Source organism: Gopherus evgoodei, chromosome 2, assembly GCF_007399415.2.
Source record: "Gopherus evgoodei ecotype Sinaloan lineage chromosome 2, rGopEvg1_v1.p, whole genome shotgun sequence".
Lineage (NCBI taxonomy): Eukaryota > Metazoa > Chordata > Testudines > Testudinidae > Gopherus > Gopherus evgoodei.
Genome location: NC_044323.1, coordinates 28270997 through 28295865, shown reverse-complemented (window position 1 = coordinate 28295865; position 24869 = coordinate 28270997). Strand labels below are relative to the sequence as shown.

General features: G+C 44.2%; 1 long non-coding RNA gene across 1 annotated transcript in view; it reads left to right on the top strand.

Moving 5' to 3' along the window:
• The first annotated feature begins 17542 nt into the window (after positions 1 to 17542).
• Positions 17543 to 24869, top strand: part of LOC115645485 — a 92342-nt gene continuing 85015 nt past the window's right edge. Inside the window, exon 1 of the long non-coding RNA XR_003998758.1 lies at positions 17543 to 17620. This is a non-coding gene — a long non-coding RNA (uncharacterized LOC115645485). The remainder of the gene's footprint in view (positions 17621 to 24869) is intronic.

The following is a 24869-nucleotide window of genomic DNA, read 5'->3' as shown; positions in this document are numbered from 1 at the left end:
TAGAGTTGAAAGCTGTCACTGATTTTTCTTAATGCTCACAGGCTAGAGAGGAACCACACAATCTTGCTGAAATGGTATGCATGATATCTTGATTACCATGAGAAAATCTTTTTTTTTATTATTATGCAGAACAGATTGCAGTAGATTTACTCACACCCCTGAAACTTGTCTTGGCAATGCCTGTTACTGTTGCTTCTACAGAAGAGAACTGTCTGAAGTTTAAATTGATCGAGAATGTTCCGCAGGCATGTCAAAAAATGCCAAAGCTGGACCTATCTTTAACTCTGGGTTCAGTCTCAAGCCTTCACTCCAAATTCTGGTCCAAAGTTAATTCAGATGTGGATCCATATATCACCTCTACGTCCTATATTAATCACACATGAAAGATAAGCACCAGACCAGAGACTGGTTAGAGGGTTGGGTCACCATTTTTAGATTCTCTCACTAATTTTATCAGATTTATGTCTTCTTGATGAAATAGTAGAGACATTTCTGATTATGAATAAGCAACTATCACAACAATAGAGGTTGGCTGAGGTAGCAGGGAAATCTAATACTTGGTTCTTGATGTTATTCCCAAAGACTGTTACTGTTCTACATTGTAGTGACAAGGTGGGTGAGGTAATACTTTTATTGGCCCAACTTCTGTGGATTTAAAGACAAGCTTTCAAGCTACTTCTTCAGTGGCCAATGCGGCAAGAATAACACTGAATATGTTGCAGTGTCACTTTGTTTTAGAAGAGAGATTTAAAAAATATATTCTAAAATAAGACTAACAGAGTACACAGTCCAGAACAAATTTTACTGTAGCACTCATCTTGGTTTATTTTGGGGAGGGGGACAGTTTATGAATTATGAACTGCTGAAAAATAAATTGACACACTTTCATTGGCTTGAAGTGGTTTCCATCAGATACAGGGGTTACAGTTTGGTTTAATGGCTCTCAGCACCCACACTGTACAAATTGTTCCAGCACCCCTGCACACATTTAAATTTTACAATCCAGTGGAAAAAGTGTGCTTACAGAGCAAACTCTTTTCAATGAATGTTAATTCATGATAAAATATTCAAGGTCCAAGTTTTTTTTTAAATAGCAAATTTAGAAAAAGGACTTGGCTAAATTTCATGAACTATTGTATCCACAATCACAGGAAAGGCACACACCATTTAAAAAAAAATCAGTCCTTAAAAATGTTGACTCTCCGGTGGAATATGTATAACAAAACAAATGATGTATGTTTCCTTACATGCCTTATATTAACCTTACTCCCATACTTTCCTTAAATAACCATCCAGGTAGAATTCTAACTGTGTACTTTGCACATTGCTCAGCCCACACTATAATTTCTTATGTTTCTGTGGGCCTGCTTCCTGAGGATGTCAAGCACTTTACAAATATCAATGAGACACAGAAGTTAGGTAGCTGTCATTATCTCCATTTTACAGTGCGGAAACTCAGACGCAGAGTGGTTAAGTAACTTGCCCAAAGGCACAAAGGAAGTCAATGACAGAGATGGGAACAGAAGCCCAGAGCCAATGACTCACAAGATCATCCTTCTTCTGTATAGACTGTAGATTTTCCAGCAGACTAAAAGGCCCTACTCCCACAAAGAGTATTGCATGGACAGAGGGATTGGCCCACGTGGTTTTCTTTGCAGGAATGGGGACCAGTTCTGCTATAATGTACATTATGGAGGACATGACTTTTGTTTATCCTAACAATGTTTTCACTATGGCAAAAAAACCCCAAAAGACCAGATTCTCAGTCCTGCCTTGCTTCCTTGGTCCCACTCAGGCAACGCAAGAGGAACAGAGACATGCCCCAGTATGAGGAAGTTCCTAGCAGGCACAGGATGCAGCTCCATTGCCTGTAGTCCTTTGTCCCTCCAGCCCATGGCATAAGATGCATTCTAGGAGGGGAAGAGTGTTTTGAGACATGGGAGTGGCGAGAACACAATGTATTCTGGCAATCCCCAACTGGCTATGATCCTCACAGGGACGAGCCCATATATTAGAGCAGCTCCCAGGCTGCTCTATCTCATGCCTAGGGTTAGGCAAAGAATTAGCAGGCTTTAAAGTAGTTCCTTGATGGAAGTAAAAAGATAGTGGTAGTCTTCCCAGTGCTACCTGCAAAATAAACTCTACCTCTATCAGATGCCACCTACAATAGATTGTAAAGATGTTCCAAATATGATCACACATGACACTGGGCTCATTATGTTATTCTCCCCTCTCAATGGAGTCCAAATACACCCATGTGCTTTGCTAGCATGTCAGGCTTGGCTTCTCTTCCAGAGGCTTGCATAGCCCCATGGGCTTCTTGATCGTGGCTCTCCCTGCATTCTGCTAGGCTACTTGCCCTTGGCTCCTTCATGACTGTGGGGTAGCGGGGGAGGTTGGAGCTGAATTCTCTCCCAAACCATTTCGTATATACTTTGATGAACAGTGAAATAGCCAATGATGTTAGTATTTAATGTATCTCACTGGGCATTGGAGTTAGCACTCACTGAAAGGGCTGGAGCAGGGCATACCACAGAGCTGTTGTATCAGATTCTGCAAATGCACTCAATTCACATTTTTAGGCATTCTCAGCAACTGTATCAGCAAGAGGCTTTCCTATCAAAGAGAGAGAGAAAAAAAGGCATCCTGGAAAAAGAGAAACCAGCATGAAAGAAGTGCTAACATGTACCACTCAATCCAAGTCCAAAGCTGAATGCTGCAGAGACTATGGTCCACAGTCAACAGCATAAGAAATAGCAGGGACATGCTCTTTGTTTACTGTAACGGTGTTCATTTGTGTGAGGTCATCTACAACTGTACAAAACACATAGCTGCTGGGACGGTCACCCACTGGTTGAAGTTATTATGGGGCAGTTTCTGAAATGCTCCTCTTTCCAGTAGCTCTAGAGTGCAGCATGACTGAATAGTGAAACATGTCTTTATTAGGTCTATGATCACATAAAAAACCGGCATTGGTGTTGCATTCCCCCCCATGTAATATAATGTGTTCTGTGGTTAATGAAATGCATTTCTCCCCACCTATATCACTTACCACCTTTCACTGATGCACCACAAGCATGGAGCATAACTACCAACAGCAAAGGAGTCAGTTGAGAAGGGACGGGTGCCACGCAGGCACCGAGGGTGCTATGCTTCGCTGTAGAATTAGAAATAGAAACAAAAATGAGTAATGGAATGTTCAGGTTGTTTTTATCCCCCCAGCCAGTGACAAGAATAACTTATGTCTCTGGCAATTTACTATAAAGAAAAGATGTATAAAATGTATAAAAATTGGCAGACAGCATATTATCATAGGCGCTGACTCCGGGTACTCCGTGGCTGGAGCACCCACTGGGAAAAATTAGTGGATGTTTAGCACCCACCGGCAGCCACGCTTCCTTCCCCACCCCCCCATCTCACCTCTGCTCCACCTCTGCCTCCTTTCGTGAGCACGCCACGTCCCCACTCCTTCCGCCTACCTCCCAGTGCTTGTCGCTGCCAAACAGCTGTTTGGTGGCATAGCAAGCTCTGGGAGGGAGGAGCGAGAATGTGACGCGCTCAGGGGAGGAGGCAGGGAAGAGGCGGGACCAGGGGGGATTTGGGGAAAGGAGTTGGAATAACGGCAGGGAGGTGGTGGAGTTGGGGCAGGGACTTTGGGGAAGGGGTTGGAATGGGGGCTGAGCAGGGGCAGAGGAGGGTAGAGCACTCACCGGCACCTTTAGAAGTTGGTGCCTATGCATATTACCATACACTTTAGCATTATTGTCATCAGGGCTCTAAAATAAAAAATGATCATCTGAGTTAGAATAAAAATAGTAAATTGGAAACATTCAGGAGTCTCTTCTCCCATCAATATGTGATTGTAATTCTGACTGGTATTTATGGGAGTAACACACATAGAGACAAGGCTAGAGAGCAAAAGCTTTGACAGGTTTTGTTTTGACGTGGTCCCTGAAGTTGGGACGCTTATCTGCACCTCTTTGTGATCTCCCTTCTCTGCCTCACATCTTCCTGGTCTTATCTCAACATAAATAAATCCTTTGGTCTTGGGATGGTTTCTCCTAGTTTTGAATTGACTCAGTTAGGCAAAGGCGGCAGGTTTATATAATTTTTGTTGGTGCCCAGAATGGGTCCAAGTCCCGCCCCAGCCCACACCTACCTCGTAAGCCAATATAGATATTTTTTAAAAATGTAAAAATGGATTGGAAACAGTAAGCGTTTAACAGTTTCCATATATTGCACAATGTGAGGGGGGGAAGGGGGATGAAGGCTCTGGCATGGGGCTGGGGATGAAGGGTTTGGAGTGTGGGAGGGGTTCAGGGCTAGGGCAGAGGATTGCAGTACAGGGTCAGGGCTGTGGGGTGGGGCTGGGGATAAAGGGTTCAGGAGGGGGATAAGGGTGAGTCAGAGGGTTGGGATTGGGGGGGTGATGATGGGGGATCTGGCTGGGGGTGTGGGCTCGGGGGTGGAGCCAGGAATGAGGTGGTTAAGGTGCAGGCAGGCTGCACCAGGGCTGGGGCCAGAGAGGAGGACTCCTCTCAGCCCTCTCCCTGCCAGCAGCAGTGAGCTCCGGGTGAGCATCCCCTCCCCCCAACAGCACACTCACCCAGTACCACTGTCACTGGACATGCTCCGAGGGCCCCTCTCAGATCCAGGGGGTTACACTTCCCCAGAGCAAGAAATCTTCATTCAAAAAAAAGAGTGACAAGAGTTCAGAGGGAAAACTGACACCCGACAAACTTTTCCCCACCCTCAACTCCAGAGAGAGATTGGGGAAGGGGAGAGACTTCATGCTGCACCCCAGGAGAAGCCCTGAAAGGAGCTGCTCATGTGCCATGGGGCAGCAGGTGGCTACATTGCACCCAGGGAGACAGAGGGGAAAGAAGCTGGCTCAGTGGGAGTGGGGGAGAAGAGGTGAAGTTGTTTGCAGTGAGGAGACAGGAAAACAGCCGAGTTTCTCCCCCTAAAGTGGAGATGGGAAGGAGGAAGCCTGGAGTGGGGAGATCGGACTGCCCTGGCTACAGCCGCAAAGAAGGGAAACTAGCAAAAGAAAAGTGGAGGAGAGGAAGGGAAAGAAAAAACCCAAGGCAGGCTGAGCAGCCACCTGGGGCTCCCTGAGCTGCTGCAGTCACTCACTCCTCTGAACCTCCACCCAAACTCCTCAGCCTGCCACCAGTGCCGCTCCCTTTTGTAGCCAGCAGCAGCAGCCAGCAGCAACCAGCGAGGAAGTGCAGTGCAGAACTGCAGGGCAGCAGCCTGCTGCCTGGGGCACAGGCAGGGAAGCTCCGGGGGAGCCGTGCAGGGGAGGCAGGTGGGGCCGGGGGAGAGATCTGGCCGTGAACATTGGTGGAGCCATGCCACCGTGCCCTGAATATTGCTGGAGCATAGGCACCACAGGCCCATACATCTCCTCTCTTCCCCCCTCCATCCCTCCGGCGGTGTTCAAAAGTTAACTTGCATGTTATTGGTTTTATGTTTCACTAAGGAGAAACTATGGAAAAAGGACTAGAGAGAAACAATTCCAATTAAAAAAAACAATTGGAGAAAGGTAGAACCATGAGCAGAATTACGAACATATGCAGAGACTACAAAACCAGGGAGAAAGGGAGACAGAAAAATTGCAATGGAAAAACAAATATAGTAAACACATTACATATGGCTCAGAGTGGGGACAGCCTTGCTTTTGGGATGGTCTCCTACACCTGACACATAGCACGGGCTTCCTGTTTTATTTATATATTTATATGTTTGCTTTTTAAAACTGAATAATTGAATCATTCTTGGAGAAAAAAGCTGGGAAACTGCACCTTAAAACCTCAAGAAATGATCTGAGAGGTTAACAGAAATCTCTCCCTCTCTCTGTGGTTTACCCGTTCCTATTCTGGTTTCTAACTGCCCCAAATCACTTTATTCTTCCCTTTGGCAACAGTCTACTGAGCAAAATCTCAGGTCTGGAATGCTCTCTGCTGGCCTCTGGTCAGTTGCTATATTCAAATCTCATACACTCTTTGCCAGATCTGCTGAGAACTGGTGATGGCATTTCTGCAAGAACAGGAAACAGGCCAGTCGGTGTACAGGGAGTAGATGGAGTTATCTGTGGTTTTTATTGTGCTGTGTTGTTTGTGAGGTTTGGACTATTGTTTATTTAGGCTATTTAGATTATTGTAATCTAAATAATAGCTCTGATTCGATTTGCAGTCTGGGCTGAGGTTCACGTTGGCCATTAAGATAAGTGAACCGGTTTGCTCATTCCTAGAATATGGCACATGTCCTGTCAGCGTGCATCACAGTTTCATAATAATATGCTGAGTTATGCTGCTCTCTGTGAAAATTAAAAAGTGACTGTGTAACATCTTTGTACTACTGAATACAGTAATATGAATCAACCTCCTGGACCTTCCAGGCCCAATAAAAAGGCCCTTGAAATAGGGTTAACCTTAGGGATGAGTAAACTGGGTGGCTGCTCAGCATGCCTAACACTGGAGTGGACTACTGACATTCTGGGTTAATGTTTATCCCCAACTAATTACTGTTTTGGAGGGGCATGAAATTCAGGCGTGCCCAGGGCACTATTTGACTAAAGGCCAGCCATGTCTAGAAGCCCCAGAAGGCTGCAGATCTTGGCTCAGTGGGAGGGCAAGCTATTCAGCAGCAGACCAGCTCTCCTCCCATGGCCCACAATGCTCAATTCAAAAGAATTTTCCATCCTCCACCTGTGGCCATGAAAGGGAGCTGACAGATGGGCCTTTGTAATGAGCCATTGTGAAAATAGTACACATTTAGCAGAAATGCTGAGGATGTGTGTTTACAGGAGATTTTCATGGATTTTTATTGTAGAAAGGCTCCACAAGAGCCACTGTAGGTCTGCTGGGTTAATTCTCCAGGCAGAGGAAAGATTTTTTATTTATTAAAAGCTGTTGGAAAGTAAACAAGGGTCATTTGTGTTAGGAAAAAAGAACACCTTGAGAAACAGTCAGTTTGGAAACAAGTGGCCACATTTTCAAAACTGGCCTGTAACATAGCTATTCCCTCCCTCTTCCTCCCCCCGCCCGAACAATCCAGTGTCAGAACAGTAGGAAATCAGAAGCAGCTGAGCAGGACAGGATGGCCAGACAAGTACTGATAGGATGGGGGGCCAGGGAGAGAGGAAGAAGACACAATGTGAACAGGGGACTAGAGGGCAAATTGTGGAGAAGTAGTGGGAGACTGGAGGCTGGGAGGAGAGGATAAGAAATAGCAGGGAGCCAAAGACACACAGAGAGAGAGAGTGTGCAAGGAGCAGTGATAATGAGGAATCAGAGGGAAGAAAAGGTGCTGTTACAACAGGACTAGAGTAGTGGTTTGTAGTCAGGGAAAAGGAGACCTGGCATGAGGATGTGAACAATGAGGTAGTGCCATTTTGCACTTGGGAAGCTGGAAGGGCAAGTGAAGGGCTAAAGGGATCACTAACAGGGATGGGAGAAGAGGTGGATGGGATTTGAGCAGCCTGGAGAGGCGAGGAGAGCTGATCAGCAGCTGGATGGGTAGGTGGATGCAAATGGCAGATGGCTGGCAATGGCTGCAGCGGTGTTCCAGCTGGCAGGGCAGGAACTTTGGCTGCCTAACACTGGTCAGCAGGATGAAGCAGCATGCTGGTTTAAAATCAAAGAGCATCAGGTCTTCAGGAGCAACTCAAGTCTTGATATGCAAAACCAGTCCTGGCTCTCAGGCATTAAATCAATAAGTGAGAAAAGAGGATCTGCCCAAAATCACACATCTAATATTCCCTTCTTTGGGTCACACTCACATAAAGCCTAGCTTGAAGCTCATGCATTGAGGTCTGTGTGATGGGTTCCCCTCGGAATGCCACTTGGAATTGGGATACCACTAAGCCCACTTGTCCCACCAGCCTGGGTTCCCCTTACTCTGTGCTGCTGTGACAGGCTCTCAAGCCCCCTTTCAGCACACATATAGGTAGCGACACACCCAGCTGCAGCTATATTTACACAGATGCTGAGATCAGCTCTGCATGGGAGAGCTCAGCTAAGAAATTGCTCAGCACCCAAGTGCACACCCCCTCTGTAAATGCAAAATTGTATCATCTTGTGCTGCACATATACAGCATAAGCTCATAAAATTTGCCCTCTCCATCAGCGTGGAGGGAGACATGCAACTGCTTTCTGCCCCAAGTATGAGTTCCACACTGGTTTTAGAGACAAAACAAAGCAAATGTATTAACTACAAAAGCTAGATTTTATGTGATTATAAGTGATAGCAGATGGATCAAAGCAGATTACCGTAGTAAATAAACCGCAAACTGAGTTTAACACACTAGATAGGTAGGATATGAATTAGCAGATTTTCACTCTGAGAGATATAACAGGCTGGCAGATTCTTAAGGCACAAGTTGCCTTGATTTTCCCAGGTTTTCATGCACAGGCTAAAAATCCTTCTAGCCTGGGATCATCACTTCCCACAGCTTAGTCTTTGTTTCTCAGGTATTCCTCAGCTGTTGTTATAGGGAGAGTGAGGTCACCCCATGATGTCATTTCCCCCTTTTATATCTTCTCCTCATTTGCTGGAAAGCTCTTTTGCTGTGACCTGGGTCAAACAGTTCCCATTGTGTAGTGCTATCTCTGAAAGGTTTCTATTGAATACAGATCCTGGGGTAATCCTTGTACTTGTGTGCATTTCGTCAATAAGCCATTAGCATTGTTTGGCCTTTTTACTGTTGTACCTGAAAGGCTGCTTGTGGGTGTTTTCAACCTCACAACATGTTCAGTAACACATACATCACAAACTTTATAATTTCACATACAATGATAATACATACAATCCAATGAGATATTACTGTCTAGCAGATCAAGACTTTTAGAGTGACATCTCACAAGGCATACTTTGTACAAGACATATTCTAATTACATGATGGGTAAATACTGGGGTGCGGGGTGTCAGTCTGCATAAAATGGATTCTGATCTATGACACCAGTGTCAGGTAGGAATAATTCCATAGAAGTCAGGCTGATGGCACTAGTGGTAAAAAATCCTCTCACCTTTCTCTGAACCATGCAATGAATCTGCATCTTGACTTGCAACTCAAGATGACAAATTCAGGCCAATGGTGCAATTAATGTATGGTCTCTGTCAGATTGCATTTGGCAATCAAATATGTATGTCTATATTAGACTATGCAAAAGTTTGACTAGAACCCACATCAAATAAAGGTGAGTTTTGGCACCAGCCAAATCCACCACCAACCAGCCCAGGTTCACAAACTTTTCCAGACTTTGGCCTGGTCTACACTATGCGTTTATACTGAATTTAGCAGAGTTAAACCAATTTAACACTGCACCTGTCCACACAACAAAGCCCTTTATATAGATATAAAGGGCTCTTAAAACTGATTTCTGTACTCCTCCCCGATGAGGGAAGTAGCACTGAAATCAGTATTGCCATGTCGGATTAGGGTTAGTGTGGCTGCAATTCGACGGTATTGGCCTCTGGGCTGTATCCCACAGTGCACCATTGTGACCGCCCTGGAAAGCCACCTGAACTCGGATGCACTGGCCAGGTAGACAGGAAAAGCCCAACGAACGTTTGAATTTCATTTCCTGTTCGCCCAGCATGGAGATCTCACTAGCACAGGTGACCACGCAGAGCTCATCAGCACAGGTAGCAATGCAGTCTCCTGAGAATTGAAAAAGAGCTCCAGCATGGACCGCACGGGAGGTACTGGATCTGATCGCTGTATGGGGAGAGGTTCTGTGCTAACAGAACTCCGTTCCAAAAGACAAAATGAAAAAACATTTGAAAAAATTTTCAAGGCCATGATGTGGAGAGGCCATACCAGGGACTCAGTACAGTGCGGTGTGAAAGGTAATGAGCTCAGATAAGCCTACCAGAAAACCAAAGAAGCAAACAGAAGGTCCAGGGCAGGGCCGAAAACATACCGCTTCTACGCTGAGCTGCATGCAATTCTCGGGGGGTCCGCCACCACTACCCCATCCCTGTCCTTGGATTCCGAGGTGGGGGTGGTAATCTCAGCCATGGCTGAGGATTCTGCGGACGGGGAAGATGAGGAGGAGGAAGAGGAGGACGAGCTTGCAGAGAGCACACAGCACTCCATTAGCCCCAACAGCCAGGAGCTTTTTCTCATCCTGATGGAATTATCCTCCCAGCCCTCCCAAGCCACTATCCCACACAATGAAGCCATGGAAGGGACCTCTGGTGAATGTAACTTTGTAAATATAAAACATGGTTTAAAAGCAATCATTTTTTAATGATTAATTTGCCCTGAGGACTTGGGATGCATTCGCGGCCAGTACACTTAATGGAAGAGTCTGTTAACATGTCTGGGGATGGAGCGGAAATCCTCCAGGGACATCTCCATGAAGCTCTCCTGGAGGTACTCCAAAAGCCTTTGCAGAAGTTTTCTGGGCAGGGCAGCCTTATTTCGTCCTCCATGGTAGGACACTTGACCACGCCATGCATGTAGTAAGTAATCTGGTATCATTGCATGACAAAGCCTAGCTGCCTATGGGCCCGGTGTTTGCTGGCATTCAAGCAACATCCGTTCTTTATCTCGCTGTGTTATCCTCAGGAGAGTGATATCGTTCATGGTAACCTGGTTGAAATTCCAGAATTTAATTAAGGGGACAGAGATGGCCATTCCTACTGGGCTATTTGCCTGTGGCTTAAAAGAAATCCTTCTTTGCAGGTAGCCAAGCAGGGGGAAGGGGGGCGGGTGATTGGCGCTGAGCTTTTTCTTGTTTGGCCAGCAAGGATCTTCCCAGCTACCAGCCACACGGTGGGGAGGGCGATGGGGGGTGTTTAGCAGCGATCTTCCATGATACCAGCCATGCGGTGGGAGGAGGGGTAAAGCGATCATCTCAGAGAATTGGATGGGGGGGTGGTTTCTGCTGCTGCATGTTAACAGGAAAGATGCAGCACTGAACGGGCTTTGCTTGCTATTTGGTAAAGGAGGGCACTGGATATATGAAGGCTGCAGAAGACAATGGCTTACCATGGCCACATGCAAGCTGAATTCTGCTGCCCGGACCTGAGTCTGTGAGATCTCTAACACCAGAGCTGCAGGCACTCAATATTAAGATGCAAAATGCGACCTTGTGCTAAGTAAGGTGAATAGTGTTGTTCACCGTGAAAGAGTATAAGCATTGTTCTGTAAAATGTATCTTATTAAATACTTCTCTCCCTTTTTTCCCTCCCTCATGCAGCTGCAAATTTTTCAAGCCTCCCTACTCCATCCCGAAGGCTATCTCAGATAAGGCGGTGGAAAAAAAAGACGCGAGACGAAATGTTCTCGGAAATCATGGAAGTGACCCGCAATGAAAGAGCTCATCTGAATGAGTGGAAGGACATGGTATCAAATTACAGGAAAGATGTCAGTGAACGTGAGGACAGGAGGAACGCTTGAGATGAGAGATGGCGGCAGGAAGATCAGAGGTGTAGGCAGGAAGATCAGTGGCGGCGGGATGCACCTCTGGGGCTGCTGCGTGATCAAACTGACATGCTTCGGTGTCTGGTGGAGCTTCAGGAACAGCAGCAGGATCACAGACTGCCGCTGCAGCCCCTGTGTAACCACCCTCACCCCTCACCATGTTCCACATCCTCCTCACCCAGATGTGTAAGAATGCGTGGGGGAAGGCTCCATGCACCCTCCCACTCCACCCCCGTGGACAGCCCAACCAAAAGGCTGTCATTACTTTGAAATTTTTTTAGTGGCCTTTTCCTTCCCTCCTATCCTCCTCCCAAACCACACCCGGGCTACCTTATCAGTTCTCTCCCTCTTTTTATAATGAATTAATAAAGAATATATGATTTTTAAACGATAGTGACTTTATTTCCTTAATAGCTGTAATCGAAGGGGTTCATCAAGGGGAAACAAACACAGAAGTCACACCATACCCTGTCCTGTGATGAAACGCATTTTCAAAGCTTCTCTGATGTGCACTGTTTCCTGGTGTGCTTGTCTAATCGCTCTGGTGTTTGGCTGCACGTAATCAGCGGCTAGGTGATTTGCCTCAGCCTCCCACCCCGCCATAAAGGTCTCCCCCTTACTCTCACAGAGACTGTGGAGCACACAGCAAACAGCAATAAAAAAGGGGACATTGGTTTGGCTGAGGTCTGATCGAGTCAGTAATGTGCGCCAGTGCACCTTTAAACAGCCAAATGCACATTCTACCACCATTCTGCACTTGCTCAACCTGTAGTTGAACAGCTCCTGACTACTGTCCAGGCTGCCTGTGTATGGCTTCATGAGCCATGGCATCAAGGGGTAGGCTGGGTCCCCCAGGATAAATACAGACATTTCAACATCCCCAACTGTTATTTTCTGGTCTGGGAAGTAATTTCATCGCTGCAGCCATTTAAACAGAGTAGTGTTCCTGAAGACGCGAGCGTCATGAACCCTCCCTGGCCATCCCACATGGATGTTGGTGAAATGTCCCTTGTGATCCACCACTGCTTGCAGCACCATTGAAAAGTACCCCTTGCAGTTTACGTACTGGGTGCCCGGATGTTCCGGTGCCAAGATAGGGCTATGGGTTCCCTCTATCACCCCACCACAGTTAGGGAATCTCATTGCAGCAAAACCATCCATTATGACCTGCACATTTCCCAGAGTCACAAACTTTCATAGCAGCAGCTTAGTGATTGCTTTGGCTACCTGCATCACAGCAGCCCCCACAGTAGATTTTCCCACTCCAAATTGATTCCCGACTGACCGGTAGCTGTCTGGCGTTGCAAGCTTCCAGAGGGCTATTGCCACTCGCTTCTCAACTGTGAGGGCTGCTCTCATCTTGGTATTCGGTATTTCAGGGCAGGGGAAAGCAAGTCACAAAGTTCCATGAAAGTGCCCTTACGCATGCGAAAGTTTTGCAGCCACTGCCAATAGTCCCAAACCTATGAAACTATGCGGTCCCACCCGGGCCCCAAATCGGCGTTCAGTGGCTAGAACCTGCCCCATTACCAGCAGGATCTCCAAAGTGCAGGGGCCCGTGGTTTGAGAGAATTCTGTGTCCACGTCCTCATCACTCTCGTCGCTGCGCTGCCGTAGCGGCTTCCTCCTCGCCTGGTTTTGCAGGTTCTGGTTCAGCATAGACTGCACAATAATGCGCGAGGTGTTTACAACATCCATGATTGCTGTCTTGAGCTCAGCAGGGTCCATGCTTGCTGTGCTATGGTGTTTGCACAGTTCACCCAGGAAAAAAGGAGCGAAACGGTTGTCTGCTGCTTTCACGGAGGGAGGGGTGAGGCTGTACCCAGAACCACCCGCAACGATGTTTTTTGCCCCATCAGGCACTGGGATCTCAACCCAGAATTCTAAGGGGTGGGGGAGACTGCAGGAACTACAGGATAGCTATGGGATAGCTACCCACAGTGCAACACTCCGGAAATCGACACTAGCCTTGGTACATGGATGCACACCGCCGAATTAATGTGCTTAGTGTGGCCGCGTGCACTCGACTCTATATAATCTGTTTTAAAAAACCAGTTTCTGTAGAATCGGTATAATCCCGTAGTGTAGACATACCCTTTGATTGATAGTGTTTGCACAGCCTGAGGCTGTCCCTGTAGGACAAGAGTGAAGCCTTCCACTGCGTGTATATGCCCCTTGCGCTCAGTCTACCAACACTGGCAGCAGAAATAGGACTCATTCCTTTCTTGCTGCTCTATGATCAGGGGAAGCAGTAAACCTTAGCCGGCTGTCTCCTGAAAATAGAATATAGGCGTTCAGCTATGCAGGTCTCCCTGCAGACTTGTAGAAGAGAACAACCAGAAAGTATTCTTTATTCCAGCTAGCTTGAGTATCGGAGCAGTGAAGCTGTGAAAGCATGGGCTGCAGAACAGGCTAGCCCTCTGAGTGGGTAGCCAAGGTTCTGGGTGGGCTTATACAACCCACACTGACATCCATGCTGCCATGACTTCACTTCTTTGTTATCCAGTCTAATTAAGATATGTTTCCATATGCAATCACACCCTATGATTACACTATGGACATACCCTTACACTGGACGGCTGGATAGCCAGGACACAGTCCCTTAAAGTTAGCACAGAGAAAGTTGTAATTAGGATCTCTGGGGCCTACACGAAGGGGTAGGGGAGTAGAGAGGGTCAACTTTGTCTCAAGGTTGGACCCAAGGGCATCTTTCTGAAAGCTCGGATTCAGATGTATTGTCCTTTCTGCACTGAGGCAGTGTGCCCTTTAAAAATAACTGTACTTCACTGTAATTTACTGAGCAGTTTGTGCCTCCCAAACACACAAAACAAAGTGCAGTCAGTTTTGCTGGTGGTTTCTTTCCTGAATTCAGTCAATTGTTAATAATCATGTTGTCATTTTTTTAAGGAGTTGGCACCGAAACTTTATTCATTCCACTTAGAAATAACTGCCACTAACCTATTATAAAAACTGTCATTATCTCACAGTCACAATCTTGACATGTGTAAAGTAAAGGTTTATTTTACACTTCAAGAGTCAGTGTGTGCAGCTGACTAAATTCCTTTAGAACTGTACAGCCTGCTCCTGTCAAATGTTTAGGAAAATAAAAGTTGATGTAAGGAAAATATTTGCTTTTGCTAGAAGATAAGTAGCCCTTTCTCTCTACAAGGGAAAATGTGGTGCTTTCTCTTCTTAAAAACAAATAAACAAACAAAAATAGCTTTTCCTATTTACTATAGCAGTTTTTATCAGTAGCAGAAAATGAAAGCTGAATCAGTTTCCTGTACATTTCATTACGAGCCACACATCTCTCATTTTCTAGCTATAACAATCCTGAAGGTTGATGGGGTCACCTACACCCCTGAATAGTTTGCAAAGAAAATTCTAGAGACAGTTTGGTTCACAGTATGTGTGACTTGCACTTTGCAACCAACCCCATGCTGCCTGATTATTCTTGGCTGGCTCCACTCCACAACCCATATTAAACCTAATCCAGGTGCAAGGATCTAATCGGTGTAATTATAGACCTAGTCAACAAGCCCAAGAAAGTGAGAAAAAAAGCACTTGAGGTTTTCCTGCACTTAATCAGGTCCTGTCCTTCCTTTTCAGACTGCATTACTAAAGAGATGTTCAACCTTCCCAGTTGTTGTCTACACCAGACATTTTTCCACCCATTTACAAGCAATGGTAGTACCTCTGTAGGCCAGGCTCAGGTATTTTTACCACTGCAGGTGTCTGTGACATGGTGACAAACATGCCTGACCCCAGTCTAATCTAGTTCTTCCCTGTTTGCTAGCACCCATGAAACTAGGCCATGCTGGAGAATAGGTACAAAGCATTTCAATAGGGAATAAAGCTGGATGGGAATTTTCTGACAGAAGATTTTCTGAAGGAAAATTAAGCTTCCAGAAAAATCAACATTTTCCATGGAAAAATTTCAATTTTGACAAAAATTCTTGATTTTTCCATTGTGAAAAGCAAAATGAAACAGTTTGTTTTGAGTATTGTTTTGACATGCATCTGACAAAGTGGGTATTCACCCACGAAAGCTCATGCTCCAAAACATCTGTCAGTCTATAAGGTGCCACAGGATTCTTTGCTGCTTTTACAGTTTGTTTTGAATCAACTTGTCTCAAATTAGAATATTGCATTGTGTTGAACAGACCTGAAATGGTTCATTTTGAGTAATTTCAATATTAAACTGCATTATCCTATTGGGGTGTATTGCTTCCTGGGAGTTAGCATCTGGGTTTGCATTCTTAGGATGAAAATTCTGATTTTCACTCAGCCGTTGTTTAAAGATGCTCCCTGTAGCCACTTGCCACAAGTGTTGGCCTCAGTCAGAACAGCCTCAGTTCAACGAGTGGCCAGTAATTGGTGCTGCACCAGTACTGACCACTAAGCATAGACAAGGATACACAGGGATTTTTGCAATGATTTAGCTAATTTAAGTTTACTTTTATTAGTAATTGGGGTTAACTCTGATTTGCTCTGTTGGTCCAACCTTGGTTCAATCTTGTATACACCTAGGATCAGCACTGGTGCCACTATACTGATTGCTGAACTGGGGCTATTACTAAGTGCAATTTAGTCACAGCTCAGGTGCAGCATAGGCAGGGACAGTACAACCTCACACCAAACTGTGTCACTCCTGAAAGCACCATTTCTAGAAGGCCTTGATGTTGCCAAAAAGAATATTAAACGTTGAGGGCTTTCTGTGTCTATTGTAGAAACTAGGACTCAGAATTATTTTCACACACAGTCTTGGCCCTTAGACTTCTCTTTCCTGCACAGTGAATTCCACTAAATAATTTTGAATTAAAAAAAGACACTGTTTTTGTAAGATAGGAGGGATATTTTATAAGACAAAGATCATAGGCTAACAGTCATTGACTGTTAACAACTTTCAGCCTCTACCAACCCAGATCAAATGTGATCTAAGAACCTGAAGTTGAAAGGCTCCATCACCTATTGCTAATCCCCAGACCTATCCTATCCACGAACTTTTAGGCCTTTTGGTTGCATTGAATTTTATTGCATTTCTGTCCATTGCAGTTCAGCTCTGGAATATTCATTATTGTTATTGCTACCTTTATGAGGTTTGGGGGTAAACCATTGTTAATGTAAGTGATTGAAAGTTTCTCCTCCTCCTGATATAGTATTATTTTTGTGATATGGGCTTTTGAGCCATCTTTAAGTGGTCTGAGTTTTGCACATGCTTTTATTTACTGAGTTGTGTAATCAAAGTACTTCATGTACTTTTGAATAAATATACTTTTATCAAGTAGGTTATAGATAAATGAGTTTTTTCATTCAGGAAGACTGATTTCATGGAAATTAAAATATGTTTTAATTTTAAGGTTTTAATAATTTCAAAGTTTAAATATGGATACTTGCTTAGAATGTTTTAGTGAGTAAGTTGTGTTTACATTTTATAAAGGTTTTATTTTGCTTACCTCAGCTATTAAGTTAAACCATCCAGACCTCTGTAAGTTCTGAGAAAGTTGATGGCTGCCTTATAGCACTGAGCTAGATTTAATATAAATTTAAATCAGTGTAATGTAAAATGACCTGCAGAGATTTCCTATTGGCAGAGGGAACATGTAATTTAAGCATCTGAAGGGACACCACAACTTAAATGGCCTGCTTTGAGGCCGTTCTTGTTTGAATTAACTTCTTTTATTTGTGTCCTTCCCAAATGGTGCTGGTTTCAGAATGGTGACACAGACCAGCAGTTCTGTCTCTCATGAGAATGTGCTTTTGTGCTGATGAGTTTTGTGGGTTATCATAAAACTTCACATTCAAACTTGCATATAAATAGTTAAAAATCAAAAACAGCATGTGGCAGCAGCAGGAAGTACACAGCTGTAGCATGTGCACCTGTCATGTCATTTCATATCTCCAGTGACTGTTCGGATCCTGGCACATATCATTTGAACATCTATAGTTTAAAATAAATGCTCATACTCGGAGAGAGAAAAAGTTGCTCAGTCTAACTATAGCAACTCTGACCAATGGGAATTTAATGACCTCTTCAGAAACACCATCTCAGTGACACAGCTACATTACCTTAGTCTATGATCTTATCAGATGTCACAAGCAGCACTGAGCCTGGTCAGTATATGGATGGCAAGATACGCAAGGAAAATATATAATACTGTGCCAATTGATGCCGATAAACAAGTAGGTGACTTTTTTTTTTTTTTGAAGTAAGCATGGAACCAATGCCCCAGCATGGTATTTGGAGATGCTATCTTTTTGGAGAGATATAAAACCATGTGTGGTCATTAAGAAATCCAGGTTATTTTTTTAAAGATTATCCTTGGCCTCCTGGTCATATTTAAGTTAGGGTAATTGTATTTTTCTTATCAAAGTTCTTCCTTCTGTTTCAATTTGTTCTTCATATTTTATCCTAAAGAGTGTGTACATAGGACTCACTGCCACAGCATGATACTGAGGCAAAGAACTTAGAATGATTAAAGTATTGGAAAACATGCCTTCCAGGGACAGACTCAAGAAATTCACTCTGCTTAGCTTAAAAAAGAAAGCTAAGGGGTGATTGGATCACAGTTTATAAGAAATTACATCTGGAACAAGAATTTGATAATGGGCTCTTCAACCAGTTGACAAAGCTATAACAAGATCCAATGGCTGGAAGTTGAAGCTAGACAAATTCAGACTGGAAATAAGGTTATAAGGGTACGTCCAGACTACTCGCCGTATTGGCGGGTAGCAATCAATTTATTGGGGATCGATATATCAAATCTCATCTAGACATGATATATCAATCCCCGAACGCACTTCTCATCGACTCCGGGACTTCACCAGAGTGAGCAGCCGTAGCGGAGTTGGTGGGGGAGCCGCAGACGTCGATCCCACGCGGTGAGGACAGGAAGTAAGTCGGAATAAGATACTTCGACTTCAGCTACGGTATTCCCGTAGCTGAAGTTGCGTATCTTACATCGACGCCCCCCCCCCAGTGTAGACCAGGCCTAAGAGTGTTCCTGGGGCATGCCTAGTTATCACCTCAAGGTCAGCCTAATCCGGGCCCCAGCCCCTTAGTCCTTGCAGTGGACTTTGCCCTTACAGGTCTGCTTATTTTGGTATGCATGGGGACAAGCAGAAGTTGAAACCCCACAGAGAACAAGTCTGTCCCAGAATCAACAGAAAGGGAAAAGGTCAGTGGCACCACCTTACTTCAAGGCTTTACTGGAATCCTCAGCCAGGTAGCTGAGTCAGTCTTTTCCTACCAGGCTTGCTCCAGGGGTTTGCTGGACTCATCACAGAACTGGGGAAGCAGGGGGGAAGGGGTGTCTGGCATGCTGGCTCCTCATGCTGCTTCAGAAGTCCTGCTTCATTTTTTCCCCCTTGGTGACTGCAGCTTCTTCCTTTCGTACCTTGCATGACTGGGAGGGCCAGAGGGGAGGAAACACCTTAGCACAGAGTCTCTTTACCCCCTTCCATGTCAGTCTCTGGTTTCTCTATCCCAGGGGTGGCCAATCTGTGGCTCCGAAGCCACATGCGGCTCTTCAGAAGTTAATATGCGACTCCTTGTACAGGCACCAACTCCGGGGCTGGAACTACAGGCGCCAACTTTCCGAAGTGCCGGGGGGTGCTCACTGCTCAACCCCTGGCTCTGCCACAGGCCCTGTCCCTACTCCACCTTTTCCTGCCCCTTAGCCTGCCATGCCCCCCCTCCCCCCCAAGCCTCCTGCATGCTATGAAACAGCTGATTGGGAGATGCAGGGAAGGAGGGGTAGGCACTGATCAGCGAGGCTGCCAGGGGGCGGGAGGAGTTGGGAAGCTGATGGGGGGGCTGCTGATGTATTACTGTGGCTCTTTAGCAATGTAGATTGTTAAATTCTGGCTCTTTCTCAGGCTCAGGTTGACCACCTGCTCTATGCTATCACAGAGGCCCATGTTTTGAACAGTGAAGGTAATAAACCCTGAGCACAACTAACCAAGGGTTGTGGTGGATTCTCCTTCACTAGCTATTTAAAAACCCAAATGGGATGTTTTCCTAAAAGATCTGCTCTAGTTCAAACAGGAATTAATTCAGGGAGGTCCTGTGGCCTGTGCTATATGGGAGGTCGGATTAGATGATCACGGTGGCTCCTTCTAGCCTAATAATCTATGAATCTATGGAGAAAGGATGAGACATTTCTTTGAATTATTAGAATATCCATATTCTTCTGGATATAAATCATCTACCAAATGTCTGGGATTTAGAAGACATTTTCTCCATTGGCAAATTGTTGCTTAATTGCCTATTAGAGGAGTATTACATCTCCCTCTGAAGTACTGGTACCTAAAATCTGATCTGGAGTGGCAGTTCCCATGTGGAAAGTTCCTGTGACACTTAAACAGCTATTGTATTCAGCTCATACAGGGTGGCCAGATGTCCTACTGTTTTTGGATTGTCCCACTTTTCAGCATCCTAATCTACTTTTTCATTTGTCCTTAAGTAGGCTGGCTAAACTTGCTGTGCTGTCCTGCACATCCTAACTTGGGAAAGTAAAGCACAGCACCAAACTCACTGCACAAACAGTAATCAGTCACCATGAGACTTTGTGCAGAAGTCTAGTACACACATGCATCCTTCTCAACTAATTTCATTGTCTTTTTTATTGCAAGAATGATGTAATAGGAGCCTCAAGGCTCACTATAACTTTATATATCATTTTCCATTCTAATCCTTGTTTTATTTTTGAGTGGTTAATAAATTTCCAAAGCTTTCATTTTTCAAGTTGCTTTTGAGTATGGCAGAGAAATGAAAAAATACTCTTTTCCCATTATAAAAAAGTTCCTATGACTGTTTTAAAACAGCTCTGCTGCTGAAGCAGCTGAGGGTAAAGAGTTAAACTTTAGCCTATATTGAGTGTTTTGAAGAAAGTGGATTTGATTTGTCCAAGTTTGTGGCCTTTGAAAAGCTCATGCTGTAAATGCACAGTAGAATTTGCAAGCAATTTCTTGTTAAGCTTGTAATATGTGCAGCAAAGCTGCATTCTGCTTGTGTGCATGGCCAATTTAACTGCACTGCGATGACTGAAGCATATCTGTGATGGCTGAACTCATGAACCTCTGGAACTAAATGCACGAGCCTCTACTGTCAGTTTAGAAGCACTAGCAGATTCGTATGCTATTTTATGTAATCCATCCACCTGAGAGGTACATTCATTGTCTGTTTGCGCTAGCCTGATTCTATGCCTGCCCTCATAGTCTCTAACCTCAGCCTCCCTGCAACTCCCTCCATGCATCTCTCCTTCCTTCCCTGACCCCTTACCCTCCTCCCTTCAATGTCCTCTCCCTTTCTTTGTCTTTTTGTCTCCTCCCTCAACCGCACCCAAAAGATTTAAATACCCTCCCAGACAAAAACCAGTGGCATGCACATAATTCTGCTTGGATGGTATAGTCCTTCCCCATCCTTCATCTGTCTCATCTACTTAAATTATAAACAGTGACTGTCTCTTATTCTCTGTTTGTACAGCACTTAGCACAATGGAGCCCTGCCCTCCAATTGCCCCAAGACACAATCATAATATAAATAACGATAACAATGCTTAGCTAGTGTGTTACATAGGAAATGGCTGAGTCCAGGGAAACAACTTTTGGATTTCCTGTTTTATGGGAGTTTATATTCTCAGCCGTAATGACCAATTTACACCCTTTTGTTTGAATGATTAAAGCAACAAATGGGAAAAGGAAATTAACTTCAGATGGAAATAAATAGACACAAGTGTGAAATTCCAGAGATGCAGCTATTCTATCATGCATGTACCTCGAGCATTGCATCTGTATGTACACTATTTGAAAGATCTCCCAAAGAAATCAACACAACAGTGCATATGTCTGCCCAGAATGCTGCATGCCTGTGAAAGGAAACACCCAAAATACTCACATAAATGCATACTGTTTGCTGAAATCTCTCTTGGCTAAACCAGGTATCGTATTTCTTGACTTCTGACATTTAATGATCCTATGGTAACTGTATACCAGTGGTCAGGGATGTGATTTTGTATATTAAAGGGGAAAAATTGTAAATTCAGTTTTCAAATTATGTATCTGATGTGTCTTTCTATTTTGGTCAAATGATTTATTATTTATTTGCCATTACAACAGCACCAGGATTCCCCAGTTAGGGATCAGGATCAGGTGCTGCACAAACATATAAAAAAGTGACAGTCCCTAACCTAAAAATCTTGCAATCTGGGTTAGGGACAAGATATAACAGATGGACAAAAACAACAAGTGGCCAGGGGTGGATCAGGAACCTTAACCTAGCAATCATACAAAGAAGTTTTCACATAACACTCACTGTACGCCCAATGTATTTGTGTGGGACTAGGAGTGAATAGTCAGTTAGACTTCGGAGTGCGTGTCTTAAATCTTAAATATTTGAATAAAGCATTTAATATATTAAAAAGTTTGTAGATCAATTTGGGCTCCTCTGAGATGAAAAGGCACTGTAAGGAACTATTATCACTTCCAGGAATGACATTGCGGCATCAACTATAATCCCTCAGCAATTCTTATTCTACAATATTATTCCCAGAAATACTCCATTCTGGAGGAAACAAGTTGTGGAAATGATTAAAAAACAATGATAGCAGACTGAAAAGGTTTTTAATTAGATCAATGCTGATATATTTTATGTGGTGCATGTCAGTATATCCAAAACTTAAATGGGAGTTTTTGGTAAACAAGCAATGCAGGAATGTGAGTGTGTGCTTGTATCTATATACAGCATAACTATATGTGCATGTGTGTGCACATGTGTGTTTCTGTATACATATATTCAGGACCGGCGCTAGGGGTTTTAGCGCCCTAGGCGCACGGCAATTTCGCCGCCCAGCACCCTGGTCCCGTGGCTCCAGTGGAGCTGCCGCAGTTGTGCCTGCAGACGGTAGGCTGCTCCCGAGGCTCCAGTGGACCTCCCGCAGGCACCACTGCGGCAGCTCCACCGGAGCAGCGGACCAGCGGACCCTCCGCAGGCACGACTGCGGCAGCTCCACCGGAGCCGCCTGCCACCCCCTCCGGAAAAAGGCCGCCCACCAATAATCCTGGCACCCTAGGCGATTGCCTAGGCCACCTAAATGGAAGCGCTGGCCCTGCATATATTTATATATTGAAAAAGAAAGTACATATGTGCATGCATACAGATATGCTAAAGGATCTAGCTATTTATCCTTTTGTTTTCTATCTTCTTTCCTTCCTGTAACATTAAATTTATACTCTGCCTCTTTCATAATTCACACACATTTTTTAAGCAAGAGACTATTACTGTTTTAATACTGTTTCAAGCTTTATAGGATTTTTTCCAGGCCTCTTACCAAAAAAAAAAGAACCCATAAATGACTCCATAAAATAATATATATATCAAAAATAAACCGTTAAAGTAAGTGAACAGAGAAGGAAAACAGTGTTGCAAATCTAACTCTCTGATCAGCACTTTTGCTACTCAAGACTTCCGGAGTGGTAAAATAGCTCAGCCACCCATACAGTCAAGTCAGAGGGCAGAAAATTTTTACATTACTCAGATTTCCTCCTGGGGATGACCACAGAGTGACTTCTTTGCATTCGGCAAAACACACTGACTCAGAGACTCATAGACTCATAGACTCTAGGACTGGAAGGGACCTCGAGAGGTCATCGAGTCCAGTCCCCTGCCCTCATGGCAGGACCAAATACTGTTTAGACCATCCCTGATAGACATTTATCTAACCTACTCTTAAATATCTCCAGAGATGAAGATTCCACAACTTCCCTAGGCAATCTATTCCAGTGTCCAACTACCCTGACAGTTAGGAACTTTTTCCTAATGTCCAACCTAAATCTCCCTTGCTGCAGTTTAAGTTAAGAGACATTATGATGCTTCTGTTTTAAAGCACTTCTCCTGAGAACAAGAACATATGGGCTTTCCTTCATGACACTGCACAAAGCCTTTTCCACCCAAAGAGCGTGAGCACCTTAGGTCATTCTTGGGCACAAAGTATTGACATTTGATTATTTAAAATACTATCATTATAGGGTCCAAGCCTGCAAATGCTTGGATATGTAACTTTACTCACTTGAGTAACCCCACTGAGTTTGAACACAGACACTAATGCGTGAGTTCAGTCAGTAGAGTAGTCACATCAAATTTTTAGCACCATCCTGGTGATCTTTATTTTTCATTAGTCTCTAAAAAAAATTCCTGTAAGGCTAGCAGAGGAGCTACTTTTTCTTGTTTAAAAACTGCCTGTGAAGAAGGTAGAGTGTAGATATACTGAGGAAAGAAAACAAAAAAAAAATGTTATGTGTGTAAATGTCTGATGTTAGTTACCTGAGTACGTTTATGCTTGGTTCCAAGCTTGGGAAATTACAAATGTTTAAGATTAAAAATATTCTCATAAACAGATGTAAATGGGTAAAATATTGAGATGAAATTTCATTGTGACAGAAACCAGGAACTGTACACGACAATGAACAATTTTTCAATACCATCTTGGTGATCTTCATTCTGTTTCCATCTGTTTTTTGTTTTGTTATTTAACAAGTGTGGTTATACATATCTAGACAAACATTTATAAATAGTATCAGAGGGGTAGCCGTGTTAGTCTGGATCTGTAAAAGCTTGCATCTGAAGAAGTGGGTATTCACCCACGAAAGCTCATGCTCCAAAACGTCTGTTAGTCTATAAGGTGCCACAGGATTCTTTGCTCCATTCATAAATAGAAGATTCTTTCTTTTACTCATAGCTCTACAGGCTACATATAGTGTAAGGAATTGTTTTCGGTGTTTAGGAAACAGGTCAATTTCCAGATTGATACTCTGTATAGGAGTGAAGTTGTGAGAGGTTTATGTGTAAGGAGTAGTAAGTACTGTAGGTATGATACACCAATACATCAGAGCTAGATTTTGATTAGTCCAGGGGATTCCTTGTGCCCCTCTGCTTTACGGCTGAGCATATAATGATTTTAGTCCAAGGGGTGAGAAAGTAGACAGACAGCAGGGACTCTACACCCAGTACAAAGCAAGGAGGTGAGAAGGGTGAAGAATGAATCGGGTCATGATTGTGTCACCCACTATGCACTAGCCTGGCCAGTGGTAGTGGCCAGACATGAGGAAGGAAGCATGGGTGGAGTTGTGACTGAATTCTCACAATTCCTTCCCAGAGCTCCTCTAGGGACAGCAAATATTTTCCCATGGTGGCTCTGCTATTAGTCTTAGCTCCCGCACTCTGCAGACCAGGTGATACACATGCAGTAGAAGGGCAATACAGAGATAGGGATCCCATTTTCAGATCAGCTTCCTCTGCAGTGTTGTCATTTTGGTAAGTAAGACAAGTTATCATTTCTAGCTAATGTAAGACCTTAAAACAAAACAAAAATACCCACCACATTGTACCACTGAAATGGAGTGATCTTTTCATACATACCTGGGATCTCTGTGA